This window comes from Gorilla gorilla, chromosome 4, assembly GCF_029281585.2.
Source record: "Gorilla gorilla gorilla isolate KB3781 chromosome 4, NHGRI_mGorGor1-v2.1_pri, whole genome shotgun sequence".
NCBI lineage: Eukaryota > Metazoa > Chordata > Mammalia > Primates > Hominidae > Gorilla > Gorilla gorilla.
In genome coordinates, this window is record NC_073228.2 from 31121478 (window position 1) to 31147547 (window position 26070).

General features: G+C 38.9%; 1 protein-coding gene and 1 pseudogene across 9 annotated transcripts in view; both read right to left on the reverse strand.

The window, feature by feature from the left end:
- BCAS3 (BCAS3 microtubule associated cell migration factor) overlaps positions 1–26070 on the reverse strand; it is a 709394-nt gene that overhangs the window by 518689 nt on the left and 164635 nt on the right. The window lies entirely within an intron of this gene.
- On the reverse strand, positions 17748–18646 carry LOC109026722 (non-histone chromosomal protein HMG-14-like; annotated as a pseudogene).

Here is a 26070-nt window from a genome sequence, read left to right on the forward strand (position 1 = left end):
GAGGCGGAGGGTGCAGTGAGCCAAGATCGCACCACTACACTCCAGCCTGGGTGACAGAGCAAGAATCCGTCCCAAAAAAAAAAAAAAAAAAAAAAAAAAACATGAAAGAAAAGAAAAATGATATGATTACACCAATAGATACATAAAAGAATCTAATAAACTTCAAAGCCTATTCATGATAAGAAACATTTCCTTAATACGATAAAGGGTACCAACCTTAAAACTAACGAACAAAAACTAGCAAACACCCATAAAATATGAAAAGGTCTGACCCTAAAATCAGGATGTAGGAAAAAATGCTTATTATCATAACTTCTATTCAACACAGTATGGAAGGTCTTGTGCATAAGCCAAGAAAAGTAATTACTATAAGGAGAAACTAAAGCTGTCATTATTTGCTAAAAACTTGATTGTATAAAAGCAAAAAATACCAATCTGTGCATAGAAATATAGATCATCTGTGCACACACACACAGAGGCAAATTCATAATAAAGACCAACTGTTAGAATATATGGATTTACCAAGGTCTCTAGATAAAAGTATAATATACAAACATCAGGTATATTTTTATAAATTGAGAAACAATTAGTAAAATTTTTTTAAAAATCATATAAAATGACATTAAATATCAAAACTATTGACCATCTTGGAACAAATCTAAGGAAAGATTCGTAATATATCTACACAAGAAGAATAAAATGGTTTTTTAAAAACCTATGTAGGCCAGGCGTGGTGGCTCACGCCTGTAACCCCAGCACTTTTGGAGGCCAAGACAGGCAGACCACTTGAGGTCAGGAGTTTCAGATCAGCCTGGCCAACACAGTGACAGCCCATCTCTACTAAAAATACAAAAATTATCTGGGCATGGTGTCAAGCACCTGTAATCCCAACTACTTGAGAGGCTGAAGCAGGAAAATTGCTTGAACCTGGGAGGCGGAGTTGCAGTGAGCCAAGATTGTGCTACTGCACTCCAGCCTGGACGACAGAGTGAAACTGTCTCAAAAAAAAAAACAAAAACAAAAAAACCTACCTAAAAGAAAATAACATGGCCTAAAAGACTGTCTAAATTGATAGTTTAAAACCTCATCAAAAATATACCAGATATAAGATCTCATTCTAGAATGTATATGGAAATGCATTCCACATAATAAGACTTATTGTAAAGGTACAATAAAGAAAAAACTGTGTTCTAGACAGAGGGACAGAACATATTTTAAGAACAAGAATTTCTTAAAATAAAATGAGTAAGCAAAGGGGGAAATCAATAAAACAAAAACTTTGTTATTTTTAAAGATAATAGAATCAATAACTCTAGTCAAAGTGTTCAAAAAAGTAATAAAGAAGGAACAAACAAATAATGAAGGAAACAGGAAATATTCTGATGACACAGACAAATGCCTTAAAATGTACAGAGTGCCAAAACCAATCTACACATAAAGATAATTTGAATAGCTCACGATCTAAAAAGAAATTGAATTCATAACTTCTTGCAAAGAAAATCCTCAAAACAAAAAATTATACCTATCATACATGAACTCTTTCATACGGTAGAAGAGTCACTTTCCAACATATTTTATAATGTCAGTAGCATATATCCAAAAACTAAATAAATATATTGCAAGAAAATAAAATATATGCTTGTATATCTATATGTCTCAGAAATATACACCCAAAACTCATTAAGAAAATATTAGCAAATAGCTGGGGGCAGTGGCTCACGCCTGTAATCTCAGCACTTTGGGAGGCCGAGGCAGGTGGATCACCTGAGGTTGGGAGTTCAAGACCAGCCTGACCAACATGGAGAAACCCCGTCTCTCCTAAAAATACAAAAATTAGCCAGGGGTGGTGGTGCATGTCTGTAATCCCAGCTACTCAGGAGGCTGAGACAGGAGAATCGCTTGAAACTGATTTCAATCTTGAGCCGAGATTGCATCATTGCACTCCAGCCTCGGCAACAACAGTGAAACTCTGTCTCAAAAAAAAAAAAAAAAAAAAAAAAATTAGCAAATAAAATCCAGCAATACAAAACCAGGTGAACTTTATTGCAGGAATGCAAGGCTGGTTTACTACAAAATATCTATTAATGTAATTCACCATATTCACAGAAAAAAGGGGGGAAACTACCATGATTATCACATTAGAAAGATGCAGATATGGCATTTTTAGGAATAAAAATGCAACACCCTTTTCAAGAGAAAAACACTCAACAAACCATAATTAGAATTTCTTCTACCTTATAAAGTGCACCTATAAAAAAATCTACAGATATAAGAATAAACACCTTCCCCATAAGGTCAAGAACGAGGCAAAATTGTCTGCTTTTATCACTTCTACTCAACATTGTATAAGAAGTCTTACCCAGCGCAATAATTACAGATAAATAAATCTAAAGCATCCAGATTGTCAAGGTAGAAATAAAACCATCACAGATAACATGATCTATTTATAGATAACATTATCTACATAAAAAATCCCAAAGAATCTCTTTAAAAAGCTACTAGAACTTTACCAAGGTTGCAGAATTCAAGGTCTACATATATAATCATGTTTGTATAGAAATGAACAATTTGAAACTGAAAGTATTTGCAATAACATGAAAATATGAAATAATTCTATGTAAGTCTAACAAAATACATGCAAGATTTGTATACTAAAAACTATAACATGCAGATAAAATAAATCAAAGACCTAAATAAATAATAGTAAATACCATGTTCTTGGATTGGGAGTTATAATTTTCTTAAGATGGCAAGTCTCCCCAAACTGATCTATGTATTTAATAATCACAATCAAAATCCTACCAGGCCTTTTTAAAGACGATGACAAGCTAACTTTAAAATCTTTATGCAAATTAACATGATTCTTACATACGAGCATACCTAATTTACTGCACCTCACTTTACTGTGCTTTACAGATATTGCATTTTTTTTTTTTTAACAAATTGAAGGTTTGTGGGAACCCTGTGTCAAGCAAGTTGACTGAAGCCATTTTTACAACACTACGTGCTCAACTAGTGTCTCTCCATCACATTTTGGTAATTCTCATAATACTTCAAACTCTTTCATTTATTATTATATCTGTTAGAATGATCTGTGATCAGTGATCTTTGATGTTACTTTTGTAATTGTTTTGGGGCACCACATACTGGACCCATAGAAGACGGTAAATTTAATCAATAAATGAGTGTGTTCTGAAAGCTCCACCTACCAGCTATTCTCCTGTCTCTCTCCCTCTCCTCAGGCCTCCTTCATCACTGAGACACAGCAATATTGAAAGTAGACCAATTAATAATCCTACAATAGCCTCTAAGTGTTCATTTGAAATAAAGAGTTGCATATCTCTCATTTCAAATCAAAGGCTAGGAATGATTAAGCTTAGCAAGGAAGACGTACTGAAAGCTGATACAGGCAGAAAACCAGACCTCTTACACCACATCACCAAGTCATGAACACAAAGAAAAAGTTCTTGAAGAAATTAAAAGTGCTACTCCAGTGAACACATGAATGAGAAGAAAGTGAAACAGGCTTATTGCCGATATGGAGAAAGTTTTAGTGGTTTAGATAGAAGACTAAACTAAACACAACATTCCCTTAAGCCAAAGCCTAATCCAGAGCAAGGTCCTAATACTACCCATTGTAGTGCCTAAATGACTTAGCTGGATCCCTACCCCATTTTTGTTGGCCAATGCAATGCCTATGTGATATGGCTAAATTCCTAGTCAGCTTTAACTCCATTTATTTTTAGGAAACAGGATGTCTGTGGTCAGAAGTTCCTTCTTAGGTCTAACCCAGCTAAAGCTGATGAAATCCACAATGGCAGTTTAATCGACCTCTGAAGAACCTCTAGCTTCATTATAATCCAATTTCCATGCTAAGTGACACTCCCATCAGCACCATGACAGTTGACAATCACCATGACAAAGACCAGAATTGACCAGGAAAGCATAGAAAAGAGGTGGCTCCTTGATTCCAGGAAAATCTCCATCCCTTTCCAAGAAAAACATATTCCTCTCCTGGCTCTTAATGCCCAAACCCTTCATTAAAGATGCCCTATATCTGTAACTTCCAGGTTTCTCAGGAGCTGAGAAGTTAAGCTAAGTTCCCACTTCTCCAATTCCAAGGCTACTGAATAAAGCTGCACTGCCTGACACTCATTTTCAGTTTGATGTGTTGGTTTCATGACACTGAACAGGAAAGAGCCCCGTAAGGGGTAACCAGGACTCTCCATCAGCAAAAAGATTATGATTCACTGAAGTATCAGAACATCAGTACTTTTTAGCAATAAAGTATTTTTTAATTAAGGTATGCACATTGATTTTTTTAGACATAATGCCATTATACACTTAAGAGACTATAGTATAGTGTAAACATACCTTTTTTGGTTTTGTTTTTGTTTTAGATACAGGGCCTCACTCTGTCACCTGAAATGGAATTCACTGTAGCCTCTAATTCCTGATCTCAAGCAATCCTCTAGTCTCAGCATCCTGAGTAGCTGGGGCTATAGGTGCGCACCACCATATTCAGCTAATTTTTTATTTTATTTTATTTTTTTAGACAGTGTCTTGCTTTGTTGCCCAAGATGGTCTTAAACTCCTGGCTTCAAGCAAGCCTCCCACCTTACCTCCCCAAAGTGCTGGAATTACAGGAATGAGCCACTGAGCCTAGCCAAACATAATTTTTATATGCACTGGGAAACCAAAAAATTCATGTGACTTGCTTTATTATGGAATTTGCCGTATTGGGGTCGTCTTGAACTGAACCTACACTACATAATATCTCTGAGATACGGATGTATACAAATGATATACATGTATAAGACATATAAAGCTGCAATAGTCAGGATAGTATGGTACTGGTATAGGCGTACACAAATATTTCAAGGAAACAGAATAGTGAGTCGAGAAATAAACTCACATTTGTGTGGCCAACTCATTTTCATCAAAGGTACAATATAACTAAATGATGAAAAGATCATTTTTGGAACAAATGGTGCCAAAAGAATCAGATTTCTATATGAAAAAAATTAAACTGCTCCAAAAACAAACTCAAAATGGATCATAAGTCTAAAAATATAATAGCAAAAACTATGCGTCAAGGACAAACTACAGGAGAAAAATCTTTGTAACCTATTTCTTAAACAGAAAAAGAAATGCATGAAAATAGATATAATTGACAAAACACAATTTATCAAAATGTGAAACTTTTACTGTTTAACAGACAAAAATTAAAAATGAAAAGGCAAGTGCCATGTTATGAAAAAATAAATGCAAAATATATATCTGACAAAGGTTTGTGTCCAAAATATTTTTTAAATTCTGCATGCACCTGTAGTCTCAGCTACTAGGAAGCCTGAGGCAGGAGCAATTTGAGGATGCAGTGAGTTCTGATCATACCACTACACTCCAGTGTGGGCAACAGAGTGACACCCTGTCTCAAAAAGAAAAGAAAAGAAAAGAAAATCTTATGACTCAACAATGATGATGCATGCAACACATTTTTTACCACCTCTATGCACAGAAACTAGAAAACATAGGAGAAATGGATAAATTTCTAGAAACACAACAACCTCCGAAAATTGAATCAGGAAGAAATTAAAACCCTGAACAGAATAATAATGAATTCCAAAATTGTATCTGTCATTTTTTAAAACCTACCAATGAGAAAAAGCCCTGGACCAAATGAATTCACAGCCAAATTCTACTAGATGTATAAAGAAAAGCTGCTACCAATCCTGCTGAAATTATTATAAAAAGTCGAGCATGAGAGACTCCCCCTAACTCATTCTATGAAGCCAGCCTCATTCTGTTTTTTGTTTGTTTGTTTGTTTTGAGACAGAATCTCCCTGTCTCCCAGGCTGGAGTGCAGTGGTGCAATCTAGGCTCACTGCAAGCTCCACCTCCTGGGTTCACGCCATTCTCCTGCCTCAGCCTCTCGAATAGCTGGGACTACAGGCGCTTGCCACCATGCCCGCCTAATTTTTTGTATTTTTAGTAGAGACGAGCTTTCACCATGTTAGCCAGGACGGTCTCAATCTCCTGACCTCATGATCCGCCCTCCTCGGCCTCCCGAAGTGCTGGGATTTCAGGCATGAGCCACCACGCCCGGCTGATGCCAGCTTCATTCTGATACCAAAACCTGGCAGAGACATTAACAAATAAGGAAAATTTCAGGCCAATATCCCTGATGAACACAGATGCAAAGCTCCTCAACAAAATACCAGCAAATCAAATCCAGCAGCACACAGAAAAGCTAATCCACCATGATCAAGTAAGCTTTATTCCTGGGATGCAAGTTTGGTTCAACATATTCAAAACAATAAATGTGATTCATCATATAAACACAACTAAAAACAAAAAAAAATGATCATCTCAAGGGATGCAGAAAAGACTTTCAATAAAATTCAATATTCATGTTAAAAACCTTCAACAAACTAGATATTGAAGGAACATACCTCAAAATAATCAGAGCCATCTATGACAAACCCACAGCCAACACGATACCGAACAGGCAAAAACTGGAAACATTCCCCCTGAGAACCAGAACAAGACAAAGACGCCTACTCTCACCACTCCTATTCAACACAGTTCTGGAAGTCCCAGCCAGAGCAATCAGGCAAGAGAAAGAAATAAAAGGCATCCAAATAGTAAGACAGGAAGTTACACTATCTCTAGTCCCAGATGATACGATTCAATACCTAGAAAACTCTTAGTCTCTGTCCAAAGTCTCTTGGATTTGTTAAACAACTCCAGCAAGGTTTCAGGATATAAAATCAATGTATGAAAATCAATAGCATGTCTATACATCGATAATATCCCAGCTGAGAGCCAAATCAAGAAAGTAATCTCATTCACAATAGCCATAAAAGGAATACAATACCTAGGAATACTGCTAACCAGAAAGGTAAAAGACCTCTAAAATGAGAATTACAAAATGCTGCTGAAAAAAGTCAGAGATGACACAAGCAAATGGAAAAACATTCCATGCTCATGGATAGGAAGACTCAATATCATTAAAATGTCCATACTACCCAAAGCAACTTACAGTTTCAATGCTCTTCCTATCAAACTACCAAAGGCATTTTTCACAGAACTAGAAAAAAAAGTATTCTAAAATTCATATGAGACCAAAAAAGAGCCTGAATAGTAAAAGCAATCCTAGGCGAAAAGAACAAAGCTGGAGGCATTACACTACTTGACTTCAACTATATTACAAGGCTGCAGTAACCAAAATAGCATGGTACTGATACAAAAACTGACACATAGACCAATGGAACAGGTTGGAGAACCTAGAAATAAAGCCACACACCTACAACCATCTAATCTTTGACAAAGTTGATGATAACAAACAATAGGGAAAAAACTCCCTATTCAATAAATCGTGGTGGGATTACTGGCAAACCATATGCAGGAGATTGAAACTGGGCTCTATATATGAAAATCTTTCCACTGTATACAAAAATCAACTCAAGGTGGATTAAAGACTGAAATGTAAAACATAATGCTATAAAAAGTCTAGAAACAAAAACCTAGGAAATACCATTCTGGACACATGCCCTGGCAAAGATTTTATAAGGAAGACTCCAAAAGCAATCCCAACAATTGCAACAAAAATTGACAAGTGGTACTTAATTAAAGAGCTTCAGCACAGCACAAGAAACTGTCAACAGCAAACAACCTGCAGAAGGACAGAAAAATATTTGTGAACTATGCATCTGACAAAGGTCTAATATACAGAATCTATAAGTCAACAAGCAAGAAACAACCCCATTTAAAAAATGGGCAAAGTATATGAACAGACACTTCTCAATAGAAGACATACACATGGCCAACAAGCATATGAAAAATATGCTCAACATCACTAATCGTTAGAGAGGTGCAAATCAAAATCACAATCAGATGCCTTCTCACACCAGTCAGAATGGCTATTACTAAAAAGCCAAAAAATAATAGATGCTGGCGAGGTTGTGGAGAAAAGGGAATGCTTATACACTGCTGGTGGGAATGTAAATTAGTTCAGCCATCGTGGATAGCAGTTTGGAGATTTCTCAAAGAACTTAGAATTACCATTCAACACAGGACAATCCCATTATTGGATATATACCCAAAGGAATATCAATCATTCTACCATAAAGACACATGCACTCCTATGTTCTTTGCAGCACTAGTCACAATATCAAATTCATGGAATCAACCTAGATGCCCATCAACAGAGGACTGGATTTTAAAAATGTCGTACATAGGCCGGGCGTGGTGGCTCATGCTTGTAATTCTAGCACTTTGGGAGGCCAAGGCAGGTGGATCACCTGAGGTCAGGAGTTTGAGACCAGCCTGGCCAACATGGTGAAACCCCATCTCTACTAAAAATACAAAAATCAGCTGGGCGTGGTCGTGCACACCTGTAATCCCAGCTACTCAGGAGGCTGAGGAAGGAGAATTGCTTGAACCTGGGAGGTGGAGGTTGCAGTGAGCTGAGATCGCACCACTGCACTCCAGTCTGTGAGACAGGAGCGAGATTCCATCTCGAAAAAAAAAAAAAATGTGGTACATATTCACCACAGAATACCACGTAGCATAAAAAAGAACAAAATCATGTCCTTTGCAGCAACATAAATGCAGCTGGAGGCCATTATCCTAAGCGAATTAATGCAAGAACAGAAAACCTAATACAGAATGCTGTCACTTATAAGTGGGAGCTAAACAATGAATACACATGGACACAAGGAAGGGGACAACAGACACCGGGGCCTACTTGAAGGAGGAGGGTGGAAGTAGAGTGAGGATCAAAAAACTACCTATCAGGTACTATGCTCACTACCTGGGTGACAAAATAATCTGTACACCAAACTCCAGTGACATGCAATTTACTGATGTAACAAACCTGAACACGTACCCCCAGAACCTAAAATAAAAGTTGGAAAAAAAAATTATTTATCAAGTTTTTCTTGCTAACTCTCTTGTACATATTAAGTCATATGTTTATTTTCTGTATCAATGTTGTTTTAATGTTTAATTTTAATGTCAGCATTAAAATTAATGTTATAACATTATAATGTGGGCTAAGCTTACATTAGCTCTAAAATAAATGATTTCATGCATGAAAAATAAAAAAAGGTGTTCATAATAAATAAATAAAATGACGATAATTCTATGATAACTGTTGTAGAAGCAAAAAAAAGAATACAGTTTTTTAATGGCCCTAATATGTTTAAAGATACTTGATTAAAGAAGATATACAGATAGCAAGTAAGCACATGAAAAGATGTTCAACATATTTAATTATCAGGGAAATGCAAGTTGAAACCACTAATGGATACCACTACACCCAATAGAATGACTAAAATTTTAAAAACTAGTAGTACAAAGTTATGGCAAGAATGCAAACTAATTGAAGCCCTCACACATTACTGCTGGAGATGCAAAATGGTACAGTCACTCTGAAAAATAGTTTACCAGTTTGTAAAAAAGTTAAACATACATTTTCCATATGTCACAACTAGGTATTTTATTAGCCATAATAAAAAGTCTAGAAACAATTAAATGTCCATCAATAGGTGAATGGACAGTTATATATTAATGCAATGAAAAGTATTCAGCATTTAAAAAGAACAAATTATAAAACAACAAAAGTGAATCTCAATACCATGACTGTGGGGGTAGGGAAGCTATACATAAAAGTCTACACACTGTATGAGTCCCTTCTATGAAAAGTTAAAAAAAAAAAAAACAGCCACAACTATAATAATAGGAAGCAAATCAGTGTTGCAAGAGAGAGGGAAAGGAGGAAGGTATGGAGCACAAAGTGGCACGAGAAACTTTTGGTGTGACAGAAATGTTAGTGTATCATTTTTATGATGGTAGTTACACAAATGCATACAATTGGAACAACTGGAGGTGGGAGAGAATCTTGTATAAGCCTGAACTTCAATCTCTAAAATTGACACAAAGCAAAAATTATTTATGTTCCCTACAAACTAATCCAGTCCTCTGCTGATAAGGAATGAGTTAATAATGAATGAAATCTAACATTTTGCCTGACCAACTAGGAGAGGAAAAAAGCACCCTGTCGCCTTCAATTAGGAGCTCATGATGGCTACAACACACTACATACTGGAATTCCAATCACTTCACTGGCATCATCCATACAATGTCACAACTGAGATTCTTCATGCAACAAGCCTTCATTAGAAACAGACAAAACAAATGTTATGAAAGCTCAGTTTATAGATAACTGAACAAAATTTGTCAGAACCAGAAACTATTTATATATGAGAAAAATCTCTCATTCAACAACTAATAGGAAAAGATAATTCTTTAAAATAAGGGTCTTCACAAATTCACACATTCACAAAGGAGTCAGCACGTTTCCTGCCAATAACACAGTTGGGTGCACGCCCGACATATTCTTTTGTTCTCTGTTTTCTCTTTTGAAAAGCCTTGACCATTTCCATGGAACATAGCAAGACAATCTTAATTTTCCTCATGGGCAGGCTGATGAGAGTGCTTTCCATAAAATAATCAGTATGCATGCCCCATAAGGTGTTATACTAAAATAGACAGACATGAAACAAGCTTTTATTTTCTATCATACAAGCCAAAAATGGTGTAGAAAACAGTGCCACAAGAAAGTTTTACACAGAATACAGTCTTCATGTGACTTCTACAGAGCTCTAATGGATTATTTTTAAAGGATTGTGTTTGACATTTAAACATGGGGCTATGACTTTAAAGGTAAACCTAATAGCATAAAGCTGGGGGAAGTTCCTAGAAGAAATTTTTAGAGCCAAGTTTAGAATGTAACTGAATCTACTGTAAGCAAATATCAGAGGCTGTAGGAAAGGCAGGAAGGATGCAATTTTTATTAATAAATGCTTCTTTAAAAATCTGTAATTTGTGCCCAGGATCCCATATATACATATAAAAATGCACAGTAAAGGCATTTTACACTATTCATGATAAATGTAAAATAGAAATGAATGCAAATTCTCTTTAACTGACCTTTTCTTTATCTAAGTAACTTGTTTTATAGTGAGTTACTGAGCATGTGTGTTGAAATTTTATCAGAACAATCTGTTACCTACTGTACATTTGACCCATACCCATAAAGGAAGTTATTAAGATTTTATTAGGGAGGAAAAGGTCCTCATTTTTATATATTACAACAGCCAAAGGTATGGAATTTACACAGTGAATTCATTGCAGTGAAGAGGGTTAATTAAAAGTATTTAAAGAACAAATTTCAAAAAATGCTTCTTTTATTGAAAATTAAAAGGTTAAGTTATTATGAACTATAAAACAAAATATTTAAACCAGATTTCTTAAAAGGAAAAATATTATAAATATAGAAGACAAAAATCAACAAGAAATCACTAAACATTTTCATCTAAATGAATCTATAATTTTTTTTTTATTTTTTTGGAGACAGTCTGGCTGTATCGCCCAGGCTGGAGTGCGGTAGCTCGATCTTGGCTCACTGCTACCTCTGCCTCCCAGGTTCAAGCGATTCTCATGCCTCAACCTCCTGTGTAGCTGGAACCACAGATGCACACCACCACACCTGGCTAATTTTTTTGTATTTTCAGTAGAGACAGGGTTTCACAATGTTGGCCAGGCTAGTCTCAAACTACTGGCCTCATGTAATCCACCTGCCTTGGCCCCCAAAAGTGCTGGGAATACAGGTATGAGCCACCGCACCCAGCCTCCATTTATAATTTTGGAATGCACTGGACAAACCAAAATAATTATACTTAGCTACAACTTTTTTGGATTTTCATATAATATATGTCTGAAATTCAGGCTCTAATTCTGAAAACCTATCAACCTATTCTCCACACAATTTCTTACTCCTTCTTCCATTAATAAAAAACTAGGAGGTTGAGTTTTCATTATAACTTAAATCATCAAATATTGAGTCATAGGCATTTGCTTTAAAAGGCAATGGAAAAGATGGTAGTTTTTGCAAATAGCATCATTAAATTACTATCCCAGGAGAATCAGAAATACTTTCAGCTGACCTCGGGCATGGCCTTCTTGATGGCCTTCTGTTAACAAAGTAAATAAGCAGAAATACTTCATGAAAGAGATTATATAGATGCATGATTAGCCACAAAGAAAATACAAAACAGCCCAGGCGCGGTGGCTCACACCTGTAATCCCAGCACTGTGCAAGGCCAAGGCAGGCGGGATCACTTGAGCTCAGGAGTTCGAGACCAGCCTTGACAACATGGTGAAACCCTGTTTACAAAAAATACAAAAAGTAGGTAGGCATAGTGGCATGCACCTGTGGTCCCAGCTACTTTGGGGGTTGAGGTGGGAGGATCACTTGAGGCTGGGGGTTGAGGCTGCAGTGGGCAGTGATTCTGCCACTGCACTCCAGGCTGGGTGACAAAGTGAGACCCTGTCTCAAAGGAAAAAAAGAAAGAAAATACAAAATCACTAAGAGATACCACTACCCATCTATCAGAACTGATAAAAATTTAAAAATAGTGGCCGGGCGTGGTGGCACGCGCCTGTAGTCCCACCTATTCAGGAGGCTGAGGCAGGAATATGGCGTGAACCTGGGAGGCGGAGCTTGCAGTGAGCCGAGATCTCACCACTGCACTCCGGCCTGGGCGACAGAGCAAGACTCTGCCTCAAAAAAAAAAAAAAAAATTAAAAATAGTGACAACAAATGCTGGAAAAGATAAAGACAAATGGGATCACTCACACATTGCTGGTGGGAATATAAAATGGAACAGTCGCCTCCCTCTCCGTCTTCCTCTCCCTCTCCCCCTTCCCCTCCCCCTCCCCACGGTCTCCCTCTCTTTCCATGGTCTCCCTCTGATGCCGAGCAGAAGCTGGACTGTACTGCTGCCATCTCGGCTCACTGCAACCTCCCTGCCTGATTCTCCTGCCTCAGCCTGCCGAGTGCCTGCGATTACAGGCACGTGCCGCCACGCCTGACTGGTTTTCGCACTTTTTTGGTGGAGACGGGGTTTCGCTGTGTTGGCCGGGCTGGTCTCCAGCTCCTAACCACGAGTGATCCGCCAGCCTCGGCCTCCCGAGGTGCCGGGATTGCAGACGGAGTCTGGTTCACTCAGTGCTCAATGGTGCCCAGGCTGGAGTGCGGTGGCGTGATCTCGGCTCGCTACAACCTCCACCTCCCAGCGGCCTGCCTTGGCCTCCCAAAGTGCCAAGATTGCAGCCTCTGCCCGGCCGCCACCCCGTCTGGGAAGTGAGGAGCGTCTCTGCCTGGCCGCCCATCATCTGGGACGTGAGGAGCCCCTCTGCCTGGCTGCCCAGTCTGGAAAGTGAGGAGCGTCTCTGCCCGGCCGCCATCCCATCTAGGAAGTGAGGAGCGCCTCTTCCCGGCCGCCATCCCATCTAGGAAGTGAGAAGCGTCTCTGCCCGGCCGCCCATCATCTGAGATGTGGGGAGCGCCTCTGCCCGGCCGCGACCCTGTCTGGGAGGTGAGGAGCGTCTCTGCCCACCGCCCCGTCTGAGAAGAGAGGAGACCCTCCGCCTGGCAACCACCCCGTCTGAGAAGTGAGGAGCCCCTCCGCCTGGCAGCCGCCTCGTCTGAGAAGTGAGGAGCCCCTCCGCCCGGCAGCCACCCCGTCTGGGAAGTGAGGAGCGTCTCCGCCCGGCAGCCACCCCATCCGGGAGGAAGGTGGGGGTCAGCCCCCGCCAGGCCAGCCACCCCGTCCGGGAGGTGAGGGGCGCCTCTGCCCAGCCGCCCCTACTGGGAAGTGAGAAGCCACTCTGCCCGGCCAGCCGCCCCATCTGGGAGGGAGGTGGGGGGATCAGCCCCCTGCCCGGCCAGCCGCCCCGTCCGGGAGGTGAGGGGCGCCTCTGCCCAGCCGCCCCTACTGGGATGTGAGGAGCCCCTCTGCCCGGCCACCACTCCGTCTGGGAGGTGTACCCAACAGCTCATTGAGAACGGGCCGGGATGACAATGGCGGTTTTGTGGAATAGAAAGGGGGGAAAGGTGGGGAAAAGACTGAGAAATCGGATGGTTGCCGTGTCTGTGTAGAAACAAGTAGACATGGGAGACTTTTTATTTTGTTCTGTACTAAGAAAAATTCTTCTGCCTTGGGATCCTGTTGATCGGTGACCTTACCCCCAACCCTGTGCTCTCTGAAACATGTGCTGTGTCCACTCAGGGTTAAATGGATTAAGGGTGGTGCAAGATGTGCTTTGTTAAACAGATGCTTGAAGGCAGCAGGCTCGTTAAGAGTCATCACCACTCCCTAATCTCAAGTACCCAGGGACACAAACACTGCGGAAGGCCGCAGGGTCCTCTGCCTAGGAAAACCAGAGACCTTTGTTCACTTGTTTATCTGCTGACCTTCCCTCCACTATTGTCCTCTGACCCTGCCAAATCCCCCTCTGAGAGAAACACCCAAGAATGATCAATTAAAAAAAAAAAAAAATGGAACAGTCGCCTGGACAACAGTCTAGCAGTTCCTTATAAAACTACACACGCAGCTAGCACACGAACCACCAGAGTAAGAAGGTAGGTAGACTAAAAAAAAAACAACTACAAAACAAAAAACTCCCTGGGCACGGTGGCTCACACCTGAAATCCCAGCATTTTGGGAGGCCAAGGTGGGTAGATCACGAGGTCAGGAGTTCGAGACCAACCTGACCAACATGGTGAAACCCTGTCTCTACTAAAAATACAAAAATTAGCCAGGCGTGGTGGCATGCATCTGTAATCCCAGCTACTCAGGAGGCTGAGGCAGGAGAATCGCTTGAACCTGGGAGGCAGAGGTTGCAGTGAGCTGAGATCGCACCACTGCACTCCAGCCTGGGCAACAGAGCAAGACTCTACAAAAAAAAAAAAACACCTCACTGAAAATAAATAAGAAAAATAAGAATAATAATCCATTTTATGAATATACCACAGTTTGTTAATCCATTCATCTACTGAAGGGCAACTTGCTGCCAGGTTTTGGCAATTATAAATAAAGCTGCCATGAACATTCATGTGCAGGCTGTGTGGACATAAATTTTCAACTTAATCACAATGGCTGAACTAGTTTACAGTCCCACCAACAGTGTAAAAGTGTTCCTATTTCTCCACATCCTCTCCAGCACCTGTTGTTTCCTGACTTTTTAATGATCGCCATTCTAACTGGTGTGAGATGGTATCTCATTGTGGTTTTGATTTGCATTTCTCTGGCGGCCAGTGATAATGAGCATTTTTTCATGGGTCTGTTGGCTGCATAAATGTCTTCTTTTGAGAAGTGTCTGTTCATATCCTTCGCCCACTTTTTGATGGGGTTGTTTTTTTCTTGTAGTTCAACCATTGTGGAAGACAGTGTGGCGATTCCTCAAGGATCTAGAACTAGAAATATCATTTGACCCAGCAATCCCATTACTGGGTATATACCCAAAGGATTATAAATCATGCTGCCATAAAGACACATGCACATGTATGTTCATTGTGGCACTATTCACAACAGCAAAGACTTGGAACCAACCCAAATGTCCATCAATGATAGACTGGATTGAGAAAATGTGGCAATATACACCATGGAATACTATGCAGCCATAAAAAAGGATGAGTTCATGTCCTTTGTGGGGACATGGATGAAGCTGGAAACCATCATTCTCAGCAAACTATCACAAGGACAGAAAACCAAACACTGCATGTTCTCACTCAGGTGGGAACTGAACAATGAGAACACTTGGACACAGGAAGGGGAACAACACACACCGAGGCCTGTCGTGGGGTTGGGGGAGGGGGGAAGGATAGCATTAGGAGATACACCTAATGTAAAAGACGAGTTAATGGGTGCAGCACACCAACATGGCGTGTGTATATGTATGTAACAAACCTGCACATTGTGCACATGTACCCTAGAACTTAAAGTATAAAAAAAAACAACTTACAAACAAAAAAGTGATATATCCATTCAATGGAGTATTATTCAGCAATAAAAAGGAATGAGGTGTGTTTATACATGCTACAACATGGATGAAAAAAAGTATGTGATACACATATACTTAATAAAAAACATTTTATAAGAAAACAGTATGTTTAAAATTGTGTGTAGATTTTAATTTAAGTCTGTTAAATATGCATTCATCCATTCAATTGACCACTTATGGCCTCATGGAACTTACATTTTAGAGGAAATGCATATATCTGACTACTTATCTATTTGGAAGGCTAGATATAAAAATGTTACTGGTGACTATCTCATGATTATCTCAAGCTGAAAGAATGTTTATCTAAGTTTCCTATTTTTCTCTAGTAAATGTGTAAAAATAAAAAAGGTTATTTTGAATGGCAGTCAATAAATAATAATGACATGGTTCAATTCAGTCAAATTACCAGTTACTAAATAGACTTCTAAACACTAGCATTTGAATTCAAACATATATTTTGAAATAAGCTTCCATGTATAGTTCACAACTAAATTTATAACTCGTTTTACATAATTTTTCTGAGTGAATTAATACTATGATTAAAATGTTTTCCTCTACAAACAAATGTGAATAAAAGGAGAACTAATCAAAAAAGAGATGAGAAGTTAAAAAAAAATTTTCAACTTAATGTCTCCACAGTTTCATTATATAGTTAGAATCATACAGTACGATTATCAGATTGGCTTCTTTTACGGAGTAATATGCATTCATTCCTCCATGTCTTTTCATGGCTTGATACCTCATTTCTTTTTAGCACTGAATGACATTCCACTCACAGGATGTACCAATGTTTACCCATTTGCATGGTGAAGGACATCTTGGTTGTATTCAAGTTCTGGCCATTATGAATAAAGTTGCTATACGCATCTTTGTGCAGGTTTTTGGGAGGACGTAAGTTTCAACTCATTCGAGTAAACACCAAGGAAGGCAATTGGTTAATCTTATGGTATGAGTATGTTAAAGTTTTGTAAGAAACTGCCAAATTGTATTTGAAAGTAGCTGTACAATTTTGCAGTCCCACTAGCAATAAATGAGCATTCCTGTTATTCCACCTCTTCTCAGCATTTGGTATTGTCAATGTTAGAGCTTTTAGCCCTTTAAAACTGTGGTATCCAATTGTTATTTTTAATTTGCAATTCCCCAGTCACATACATTATTGAGCATCTTTCATATGCTTATTTGCCATGTGTATCTTCTTTGGTCAGGTTTTTGCTCTTTTTTTCTTTCATAATTGAGATTTTATTGGTTGAGGATCAGTACAGACATTTCAATTTGTACACAATTCTTAACATACATAACAAATATCTAAAAAGCCATGTATCCTAATTCTTTTTTAAAGTTATTCCAGTGACTTTCCAGCTTAAATTTGGAAGCAAATTTTCCTCAAGAGGCCATCAAGTACCAGTATCTTCACAATTTGATAAGCTGTTACACACATCCCACCAATTCACAACTGAATAGCATGTATACTACATATTTAATTTTTAAATCTTTCACAGCACAGTAACAAAGTTATTAGGAAAACAGGACAACCACAACCAACGATGTTACAGAGTGGACACAATTCTGACAGGGAGAGCCATAATCAAAGAGTGGTTTTCTTTAGGAAACAATTCTACTAAAAAACAACATGGGTGCAGCACACCAACATGGCACATGTATACATATGTAACTAACCTGCACATTGTGCACACATACCCTAAAACTTAGAGTATAATAAAAAAAAAACCATGGGAATAGAAGTAATTTAAAATGTTCAAGACATTAAATGCAGGACTGACTCCATATTGCCATTTAATATGCTTTGTATTATAGGATATGAAAACTATCCCCCATCTATGAAATGTTAAGCTGACACCCAAGACAGTCAAAGCTTCCCATAATTCAATATCCCACACTATTTTCTGGTTGTACCAAAAAATAAACAACCAGCAAATGATTTCACCTCTTAAAAAAAAGCATTTACACTTAAAAAATGGGATGAGGTGAGATTCCCTTCTTAAAAATGTTTCTAGAGCTACTAAAAAACTTGCATTTACAAAATAGTTGATAACAATATTCCTCTGGATTGTACAAGAAGGGAGACAGGGACCACTGATAAGACATGGTATATGGTATTAATCAGACTTGGCTTCTTTCTCTCCTGCTTCATCAGAGGCTGGACTCCCCTCAGTTTTCATTTCCCCCTTTGCTGCAGGTAAATCTTCTTTAGTTTCTTTCAGCCTGTTTTCCCTTTGCTCCCCTTTGCCCTTTTATTTGTACTTCCTCATTTGAAGCTTTAACCCAAGTTTTGGGTAGAAATTATTCACCCCGTGAAGAATATGTAGAGCTTTACAGATGGTGGTTTCAATGCTTTGCTGCTGCCTTTTTCGGCTTCGCTTCCATTTTTGCAGGAGCAAGTTTAGCTGACAACCGCGGCAATCTCCTCTTGGCCTCTTCCTTGGCGGCCCCTTCGGTGGAGCTGACCTTCCTCTCGGGCATCCTGGTGGCGGGGAGGACGTGTGCCAGGTGCCTGCGGGCCGCAGTATGCTGAGAGCCTTTGCGAAGCTGGGCTGCCTGGCTGCTGCCACTCCTCCCGCAGCCCGAGCTGCTGAGACCCTTTTGCTCATTTTTTAATAGGATTGTTCATTTTCTTACTGTTCAGGTTTAAGAGTTTTTTAGTTCTTTAGTCAGACGTGTCTTTCACCAATATTTCCTCACCATCTGCAGCCCATCTTCTCACTCTCTTAAAATAATCTTTCACGGAGCAAAAGTTTTTAATTTTAATAAAGCCCAACTTACTGATTTTTTCATTTATGATTGCGCTTTCGGTGTTGTACTTAAGAGGTCATCGCCAAAACTCAAGGTCACCTAGATTTTCTATGTTATCTTCTAGGAGCATTGCCTTTCCATACAAACTTTAGAATTACTTAGTACATATCCACAAAATAACTTGCTTGTATTTTTATAGGAATTGCACTGAATGCGTAGATCAACTTAGGAAGAGATGACATTTATATTTTTTTATTTCATGTATCAGTATTTTGTTGTTTTACTCATATAGATCTTTTGCTTGTTTTACACTTAAGTGTTTCATTCTTTGTTGCTAATAAAAGTATTATTCAGCAACAAAAAGAAATGAGCCATCAAGCTAGAAAAAGAAATGAGGGAACCCTGAATGCATATTGCTAAGTAAAAGAAGCTTGTCAGAAAAGGTCTAAAATTGGCCGGGCGCAGTGGCTCACGCCTCTAATCCCAGCACTTTGAGAAGCCGAGGCAGGCAGATTACCTGAGGTCAGGAGTTCGAGACCAGCCTGACCAATATGATGAAACCCCGTCTCTACTAAAAATACAAAAATTAGCTGGGTGTGGTGGCGGGTGCCTGTAATCCCAGCTTCTCAGGAGGCTGAGACAGAAGAATCATTTGAACTGAGGAGGCAGAGGTTGCAGACAGCCGAGATCACGCCATTGCACTCCAACCTGGGCAACGAGAGCAAAAACTCCATCTCAAAAAAAAAAAAAAAAAAAAACCAGTGGTGCCAGGAGTTAGGGGGAGGGAAAAAAGGAGTAATAAGCAGAGTACAGGGAATTCTCAGGACAGAGGAACTATCTTTATGATACTGTAATAGTGGGTACATAGCATCATACATTTCTCAAATGCCACACAATGTACAACTCAAGGGGTGAAACTTAATATAAACTATGGATATTAGTTGTATCAGTATCAGCACATTGACTGAAACAAATGTACTAGCCACACTAATTTAATGTGTTAATGATGGGAGAAAGTGGATGTATCAAAGAATAGGGGAGTCCAGGCACCAAGTGCAGTGGGTTCCGTCTCTAATCCCAGCACTTTTGGAGGCCAAGGTGAGATGATTGCTTGAGCCCAGAAGTTCAAGACCATCCTGGGCAATGTAGCAAGACCCTATCTCTACAAAAAATAAAAAATCAGCGAGGCATGGTAGCACGCCTGTAGTCCCAGCTACTTGGGAGGTTGAGGCAGAAGGATCACTTCAGCCCAGGAGTTCAAGACTACATACAATGTGCTATGATTGTGCCACTGTACTCCAGTGACAGAGTGAGAGCCTGTCAAGAAGAAAGAAGGAACAGGAGGAGGAAAAGGAAGAAGAAAGAAGACCACTGTACTTTTCACTCAATTCTTCTATGCACCTCTGAAAGTGCTGGGATTACAAGCATGAGCCACTGTGCCCGGCCTGATATTTGTTAAAAACCAGTACTAGGCACCACTTGCTGTTGAACCTGAGCTACAAGTTATAATAATAGCTTTCCTTGAGAGAAAATCTCTTTATAAACTTTTTTTAATTGTGGGAGAAAAAATAAGTCTTATTTTCTTCATAAGAATACAGAAAACATACCATCCTCAAGCAAATAATAAACACCCAACCAAGTCCATTACTCTCCTCTGCACACTACTCCTCCACAAAAAAGTAGTAAAAACAGAAAGTGTACATGGAGCTATAAATAGACTAGTTCATGCAGAAAACTGAATTTGTGAAGTACAGTACATTTTCCAGAATTAAAAGGAAATGAATAAAGAGATTTAAAAGACAGCAGATTAAAAAAAAAAAGAACTGAACACAGAGATTCAATTTGTGAAATTACATGTTATTTCAAAAAAATTCTGTCTCAAGACTGCAGCATCAATCCTTCTCTGACAGTTTCTAGCCTCTCAGCTTGCTAGCCTGGCCTAGTTCTTACTTGCTGTACCCCCAAATCACACAAACCAATTCCTTAAAACGGTTTTGTGTGTATCTATGTGTCTATCTGTGTTTATATACGCTGGCTAATATAGTGGGAATAAAAACTAAAACACTCATACACAGGGCCAAACATTTGCTCAAAGAAAAACAGCAAGGACTCTCGTTTTGCATCTCTGGCTGAGCCTCTGGCTCATCTCAAGCGGGAAGTGAAGACTAAGGCAGAGTTGTAGATGGCATTACTACACATTCAAGGACTGTCCTGGTTTAAAGCCAATCTGCTAATACCAGAGTACTTTTTTTTTTTTTTTGTAGTCCCAGCTACTCGGGGGGCTGAAGCCAGAGGACTGCTTGAGCCCTGCAGGTCAAGGCTGCAATAAGCTATGATCATGCCACTGCACTCCAGCCTGGGTGACAGAGCAAGACCCTGACTTAAAAAAAAAATAAATAAGGAAACTTGAAAACATGACAAATGGCTCATGAAAAACCCACAGCTAACACCATATTCAATAAAGAAAAACTGAAAGTTTTTCCCCTAACATCAGGAACAAGACAAGGATGCCCACTATTATTCAACACTGTACTGAAAGATCTACGCAAAGCAATTAGGCAATAAAAAGAAATAAAAGGTATCTATTCACAGATAATATATTCTTATATATCGAAAATTCCAGATAATCTATAAAAGTACTAGAATTGATAAATTCAACAAAGTTGCAGGATCAACACGCAAAATCTAGCAATGAACAATCCAAAAGACAAATGAAGAAAACAGTTCCATTCATAACAGCAATACAATATCCATCGAAATTCCAGTGGCCTTTTTTGCAGAAATGAGAAATCCAATCCTAAATGCAAATGTAATAAGTACAAGTTGCACCAAACAGCCAAAATAAAGTTGGAAAAGAACAAATTTGGAGGACTCACATTTTTAAACTTACAACAAAACTAGGGTTATCAAAATACTGTGAAACTGGCCTAGCATTAGACATTCCAAAAATGAAATAGAATTCAGAGTCCAGAAATAAATTAATGATGAATTAACTTTTGAAAAAGCTGCCAAGTCTATTCAATGGGGGAAAGGACAGTCTCTTCAGTAAATTATGTTGGGACCAGTAGATATTTCTCTGCAAAAGAATGAAGGGAAACCCTAGCCCCCAACTCAAAATAGTTATAACCCAAATATAAAACTCTTAGGAGCAAACAAATAGGTAAATCTTCCTGACCTTGAATTTGGCAATTGATTCTTAGATATGATACCAAAAGTATAAGCAACAAATGAATGAACAGATAAATCAGATTACATCAATATTTTAAAATTTCTGTGGAACAAAGGACATTATTAGGAAAGTAAAAAGAAAACCACAAAATGTGAGAAAACATTTGTAAATAATATATCAAATAAGGGTCTAATATTCTGAATATATTGTTAATTTTTATAATTCAACAAGAAGCCAAACACTCCAATGAGAAAAAAAAAGTGGGCAAAGGAATTGAATGGACATTTTTCCAAAGAAGATATACAAATGGTCAACATGTGCACAAAGGATGCTCAACATCATTAGTCATTAGGATAATGCAAATCAAATTCACAATGAAATATAACTTTACAGCCACTAGGTTGGTCATACTTTAAAAATTAAAATCAGAAAATAACAAGTATTGGTAAGAATATGAAGAAATTGGAACTCTGGTCCACTGCTGGTAGGAATATAAAATGGTACATCTCCTGTGGAAAACAGCTTGGCAGTTCCTCAAAAAGTTAAACATAGAATTATCATATGACCCAGCAATTCTACTCCTAGGTATATACCCAAGAGGAAGCAAGCATATGTTCACACAAAAATGTCTACATGAATGTTCATAGTAGCATTTTCATCATAACCACAAAGTAGAAACACCCATATGTCTCTCAACAGATGAATGGATAAACAAATTGTAGTGTACACATACAATGTAATATTATTCAGCCATAAAAAGGGATGAAGTACTGACACACGCTACAGCATGGATGAACCTCCCAAACATTATGCTAAGTGTAAGAAGTCAGAAACAAAAGGTCACATATTGTGTGAATCCAGTTATATGAAATACCCAGAACAGGTCAATCCACAGAGACAGAAGGCAGATTGTTGGTTGCCAGTGGCTGGAGGAAGGAGGAAATGGGGAAGGGCTGTTTAACGGGTATGGGGCTTTCTTTCGATGTGAATAAAATGTTCTGGAACTAGTGGTTGTGGTGATACAACATTGTAAATGTGCTAAATGCTGCTGAATTGTATACTTTAAAATGGTAACTTTTATATTATGTAAAGTCACCTCAACAGAAAGAGAGAAAGAGAGGGAGGGAGGGAAGAAGGAAAGAAGGAATGAAGGGAGGGAGGCAGGGAGGCTGTCAAGATTCATATCAGATAAAGTAGACTTTGGAGCTAAGAAAATAAGCGGAGACAGAGAGGAAAATAAAGATAGAAGGGTCATTACATCAAGAAGACAAAGCAACCCTAAATGTATATATATTGAACAACAGAGCTGGAAGTTATCTGAAGTAAAAATGGGTAGAGCTGAAAGGAAAAATAGACAAATCCACAATTATAATAGGAAAGACTTCAACATACTTCTCTCAACAACTGATAGAAAGACTAGACAAAAAAAAAACCGTATAGAACAACTCACAAACACCATCAGCTAACAGGAACTTGACATTTATATAATACCCAGTAACAGCAGAGTACAGATTATTTCAACATTGAGGTTTTGAGCCAATCTGAATGAGAACTTGGTGATGCTATTAAACAAAACAGGAAGTCAGTGGGGATCCCTGTGTATACATATGCAGCCATACTAATAAAAAAGGACTTTTGACATAAGTAATATACCTGATCCTGATTGAAAAAAATGATAAAGAAGTAGAATGGGGCTAGGTGCGGTGGCTCATGCCTGTAATCCCAACACTTTGGGAGATCAAGGCAGGAGGATCACTTGAGCCCAGGAGTTTGAGACCAGTCTGTGCAACAAAGCAAGACCCCCTTTCTACAAAAAAATTTAAAAATTAATTGGGCATGGTGGTACATGTCTACGGTCCCAGCTACTCAGGAGACTGAGGTGGGAGGATTGCTTGAGCCTGGAAGGTTGGGGCTGCAGTGAGCCAAGATGTCACCACTGCACTCCAGCCTGAGTGACAGAGTGAGACTAAGTCTCAAAAAAAAAAAAAAAAAAAAAATTAGCCAGGTGCAGTGGTACATACCTGTGGGCCCAGCTTCTCAGAAGGCTGAGGTGGGAGAATCACTTGAGCCCAGGAGTTCAAGGTTGCAGTGAGCTATGACAAAGTGAGACTTTGTGAAAGAGAGAGAGAGAGAAAAAAAAAAAAAGGAAAAAGAAAAGAGAAAGAAAGAAGTAGAAAGGGAGTATGTAACCAAGAGAATAGAACACAGGGTGGAACCTCTAGGAACGATAGCATTTTCAAAATTTTTTATACTTTGTTTTTAAGTCTCCATCAGATTGTGATCTTCTTTAAGCCAATAATAGTATATTATTCATTTTGCATGCCCAGGCATGTGCTTAGACATAGTTTACCATCAATAAATGTTTTAGAATGAAGCAGAAACCAGCAGAACTGAAGGGAAAACAAGATGTTTGGAAACAGAGTGTAATGAGCAGTGGCCACTGTTAAGGATCATAAGCAATGGGAATTTATCCCTTGTGGTCTGTTTTATTATATCACACTCAAACATTACAACTTAAAAATCCACCTTGTCACAGTAATCTCCCTAAACAATTCTCTCTAATCATTTGATTCCTGTTTCTAAAGCTTTCAATGACACACCACTGCCATGAGGTTCAAACTTTTATCTAAGCAAATAAAGACCTTCACGAGATGGACTCAGGTTTTTGTGTGTTTGTTGGGGTTACTTATTTATTTATTTAGAGACGGAGTCTCCCTCTTGTTGCCTGGGCTGGAGTGCAATGGCACAATCTTGGCTCACTGCAACCTCTGCCTCCTGGGTTCAAGCGATTCTCCTGCCTCAGGCTCCTGAGAGCTGAGATTACAGGCATGCGCCACCGGGCCCATCTAATTTCTGTATTTTTAGTAGAGAAGGGGTTTCAACATGTTGGTCAGTCTGGTCTGGAACTCCTGACCTCAGGTGATCCACCTGCCTCGGCCTCCTATAGTGCTGAGATTATAGGCAAAAGCCACAGTGCCCAGCCTTGTTGGAGCATTTTTAAACCATTAGTTTACATTCTCCCCTTTCAGACAACTTGTACTGCAGCCTTTAAACCTTTATTAACTTTTTTACTCATGGTATTCTATCTACTTGGCTCTATTCCATCCTCACGTCTACTCACTGACTACAATGATATCCTCCCAGCTTGAGATGCCTGCTTCTTCCTTTGCAATCTTATGATATCCATCAGGTCAATTAAAAGATCTGCCAGCCACAACTGACATAAAGAGAACTGTCCTACTCAGCATCCCATGATAAGCCAGTAGTCTTAGATGGTCATGCTTGATACTACAAGGGCCCTCCCCCTTAGTTAGACCAACGAAGGTATCTGAACCAAGGGCAAGCAAAATTTACAGGTTGGCATGAAGTGAAAAACTGTACTTCTACAGAGACAGACCACAGCACCTTTAAAAAAAAAAAAACAGAAAAACTGAAGTTTTTTTATACAACTATACTGGGAAGACAGGGAATTGTATGTGATGTTGGTATATCCTAACACCTCATCTAAAATGGGTTAGTAAACACCAATGAAATTATTTTGAGCAATATGGAAGTAACAATGAATCTTAAGTCAAAATTAGGCCTCAATCTCAGAATGGTAGAGGGAACTATTGCCTTTTATATTCTCATTAATTTATTCATTCGATAAATTTATATTAGTTGTGGCCAGGTGTGCTGGCTCAGGCCTGTAATCCCAGCATTTTGGGAGGCCGAGACGGGCAGATCAGCTGAGGTCAGGAGTTCGAGACCAGCCTGAGCAACATGAAGAAACCCCATCTCTACTAAAAAAAAAAACAAAATTAGCTGGGTGTGGTGGCGCATGCCTATAATCCCAGCTACTCGAGAGGCTGAGGCAGGAGAATCCCTTGAACCCAGGAGGCAGAGGTTGTGGTGAGCCGAGATCACGCCATTGCATTCCAGACTGGGCAACAAGAGAGAAACTCCGTCTCCAAAAACACAAAAGTATATTAGTTGTATACTTTGTGCCAGGCACTATGAGCGCAAAACAGGGCAAAATCCTTCCCACTGTTGAACATATTCTAGTAGGTAAAGACACCTACTGAACACAAAATAAACACATAAATGAGTAAAATAAATCAAATGTTAGAGATTAATAAGTAATATGCATAAAGAAAAACATAGAGTCGGGAAAAGGGATCAGTGCAGATGATAAAAGGATATGCAACACTGTCCATACAGCCATGTTAAGATTAGAAAGTAAGAATTAGAAATGACCT